Raw genomic sequence first — 4,150 nt, forward strand, 5'->3', positions numbered from 1 at the left:
AAAAAAAGAAAAGACAAGAAAGAAAGCAAGCTCCAAGACAGGGCTTAATCACATAAACACAGCCTAAACATATACTTAGGGTATCTGCAAGGGGAAAATATCCAAAATAAGAAAAGGTGCGTTGGAAGACTTCACTAGTTGGTATTAAGAAAAAAAGCATCCTAGTAGTCAAATTCAGAATTGTGCCAGGCCTCCTCTCCTGTATTTTATGTTGTAGTATTTTTGTTTTTAATTACATACAGGGGAAAGGATAGCAAAGTATTCAATGCTGAGCACTTCTAAAGATCTTCATTTGACCCAACATAAAATAAATAGAATAATTAAAATGATTATGAGGCCGCTCACACTTGTAATCCCAGCACTTTGGGAGGCTGAAGCGGGTGAATCACCTGAGGTCAGGAGTTCAAGACCAGCCTGACCAACAGGGTGAAACCCAGTCTCTACCAAAAATACAAAAATTAGCCAGGCATGGTGGCGGGCACTTGTAATCCCAGCTACTCGGGAGACTGAGGCAGGAGAATCATTTGAACCCAGAAGGCAGAGGTTGCAGTGAGCTGAGATTGTGCCACTGCACTCCAGCCTGGGTGACAGAGTGAGAGTCTGTTTCAAAATAAATAAATAAATAAATAAATAAATAAATAAATAAAATGATTATGAATACCCTGAAGTGTACATTTATATTTTTGTTTTAATTGACCCCCAGATTATAGATATGTATGATGTATGACATGATATTTTGAAATATGTATACACTGCGGAATGGCCAAATAGAACTAAACAATATCTGTGTGACCTCATATACCTACCATTTTCTGTAGTGAGAACACTTTAAAATTCACTCTCTTAAAGAGATTTTCAAGAATAAAATACATTGTTATGAGCTCTAGTCACCATGTTGTACAATAGATCTCTTGAACTTATTTCTCCTAACTGGAATTTTGTATCTTTTGAGCAACATCCCGGCCAACCGCTCCTCCCCGGTAACCACCCTAGACCCTGGTAACCACCATTCTACTCCCTGCTTCTATGAGTTCAACTTTTTGAGATTCCATACGTAGGTGAGATCATGTGGTATTTGTCTTATTTCATTAACATAGTGTCTTCTATGTTCATTCACGTTGTTGCAAATGACAGAATTTCCTTCTTTTAAAGGTTGAATAGTATTCCATTGTGTAGGTATGCCACAGTTTCTTTATCCACTTACCCAGTGATGGACACTTAACACTTAGGTTGATTCCTTATATATTTTGATACTAGGTCTCATTCTGTCACCTGAGCTGTTGTGCAGTGGTGCTATCTCGGCTCACTGCAACCTCTGCCTCCTGGACTCAAGTGATCCTCCTGCCTTAGTCTCCCAAGTAGCTGGGACTTCAGGTGTGCACCACCACACCCACTAAGACTGATTTTTTTGTTTTTTGTAGAGGCAGGGTTTGCCATGTTACCCAGGCTGGTCGGGAACTCCCAGGCTCAAGTGATCCCCCTTGGCCTCCCAAAGTGCTGGGATTACAAGTGTGAGCCACCACGCCTGGCCAATTCCATATTTTGGTTATTGTGAATAATGCTGCAATGAACATGGAAGTACAAATAGCTCTTTGACAAAATGATTTCATTTTCTTTGGCTATATACCCAGTAGTGGGATTACTGGATCATATGGTATTTCAGTTTTTAACTTTTAATTTTTTGAGGAACTTGTGTTGTTAAAAATTTTTTTCTAGCACAAGTTGACTGAAGAACTGAAGAAAAATGGGTTCTCTTCTGATTTTTGTGTAGATAGCTGGCTTCCTCAGAAACAGCCATGGTCTGGAAATATAATGAGTTAATTCAACAAAGGTTACATTACTCTGCTCTGTGACAGGCCCTGCTTAAGGTGCTGGAAACTCAGAGGAGAATTTGATATTCGGCCTCTGCCTGCATGAAGCTTACACTCAAATTGGACACTAGTGGTACCTCATTTCCTAGGATTCAGCACCAATTTATGTGCTGACGAGTTAACCTTATCTTGACTTCTCTATAATGTTTGGGAACCAGTCCCAACCTTTCTAAATATCCCTGTTAGCCTACTATGTAACCTATAAGTGATATCCTCCTTTCCTCCCCATTTCCTCTTCAGAGAGAAAAGTCATGGAGCTAAAGAGACAGAAAATAGCCTCCAAAGCCCTGTGATTTAGCTTAACATCAGGTGGCAACAAGTTATGGAACTTGACTATGTTTTTTTTTTTTTTTTTTTTAATGACAGGAGGAAGTTAACAACTAGAGAGGAAGGTGTGTGTTCCTAGCAACCAAATTAGACCACTTCACTGATGCAGCCAGTCCCTCTGTCTCCCTGTTGGCTACCAACTGCATGGATGAAACTTTCCCATGGCCTTCCTCTTTGTACATGGAGTGTTAAGACAGAGGCACATCTTCTCCAGAACAAACCAACTGCTGACCTGTATGTTGACCTCTTCAGAGTTGAAACCCAGTCCTGTATGGTTTCAAAAGATGGGAGGGATATAAGAGGAGCTGCCTCTTCTGAAGGATGAGAGATTTGATGCCAACAAAGGAGTGGTCACAGGCTGTGTTCTCTGACCAAGAAGGCTATTCAGTTAGAAACTAGGCAATGCTTATGTTATTCCCAAGAGTCACAGCAGGACTCCTGTGTTTTTAATTTGTTTTGAAAATCAATGTTATATGTGTACAGAGTTTAAAGATTCGAATAGTTTAGCAAAGCTTGGTATGAAAAAGAACTATCCTTCAGCCTTCCTCCTCTCATCCCTGGATTCTTCAAGGCAATCACATTCGACGCTTTTAGCTGGTTATTTTGATGTTTATCTTACTACCTCTAAATGTCATGTTCATGTCATTACTTCTTGATCATTCAGTTTTAGGCATTTTATTCACTTTCCTGTAATAAAGATGAGGAGAGTGCTCTCTTTCATTCCCTACCGTGATTCCCATCTCCTCATCATTCCAATACAGTCAAATCTTAGTTTTGGTTATATTAATATTCAGTGTTCATGTTTTGTGTGCAAGCATCATTTACTGCTGAGCCATGTAAAATACCGTAGTTGCTTTTCCTTTGCTGCTTGATATTTAATTTTTCTGGGAATTAATAATTAGGGCTTTTAACATTTGTTTTGTTTTTTTGGCATGCTTATTATTAACCCCAAACACTCACCATTTATGTAAATCTCCTCTCAAGACTTTCTTTTTTTTTTTTTTGAGACAGAGTCTCACTCTGTTGCCCAGGCTGGAGTGCAGTGGCGTGATCTCAGCTCACTGCAACCTCTGCCTCCCGGGTTCAAGCAATTCAAGCTGGAATTACAGGTGCCCACCACCACGCCTGGCTAATAGAAGAGACGGGATTTCACCATCTTGGCCAGGCTGGTCTTGAACTCCTGACCTCATGATCTACCCATCTCGGCCTCCCAAAGTGCTGGGATTACAGGTGTGAGCCACTGCGCCTGGCCAAGACTTTCAAACACACGAAGGGGTCTATCAGTTTAATCTTGAAGAAGCCTCCATTGGAGCCTTCTGGCCTGCTTCAGGCTAAACTAGTTGCATTCTGGGCCTGCTCACAGTCATTCTCATTCTTGATTTTTGCAGGAAAAAAAAAAAACAAACTTTCTGGAAGCTTATAGGGTATATTCTTTTTGTTTATTCTGCTGAGCAATTTTTAAATATTGAAACTCAGAACTTTCACTCTGAGAAATTTTCTTGCATTATTTCCTTGAAGTTTTCTGTTCTTAGTTCCATATTTTTATATTTCTGGAATGTCTATTATTTCGATTTAGATCAACTGGGTTGGTTCTCTGAGTTGCTTATATTTCTGTACTATTTTTCTTTTTGCCTTCTTGTTACTTTGTGTTTTCTTCTGTCTTAGTCCATTTAGTGTTGCTATAAAGGAAGACCTGAGGCTGGGCAGTTTATAAAGAAAAAGTTTATTTGGCTCCTGATTGTGATGTCTGGAAAAGTTCAAGACTGGGCATCTGCATCTGGTAAGGGCCACAGACTGCTTCCATGCAAGGCAGAAGGTGAAGGAGTCAGAGTATGCAGCTCACAGAGGAGAGGGGAAGCAAGAGAGAGAAGGGGAGTGCCAGAATCTTTCTTTCTTTTTTTTTTTTTTGATACTTTAAGTTCTAGGGTACATGTGCACAACGTGCAGGTTTG

This window comes from Colobus angolensis, unplaced genomic scaffold (assembly GCF_000951035.1).
Source record: "Colobus angolensis palliatus isolate OR3802 unplaced genomic scaffold, Cang.pa_1.0 Scaffold90, whole genome shotgun sequence".
NCBI lineage: Eukaryota > Metazoa > Chordata > Mammalia > Primates > Cercopithecidae > Colobus > Colobus angolensis.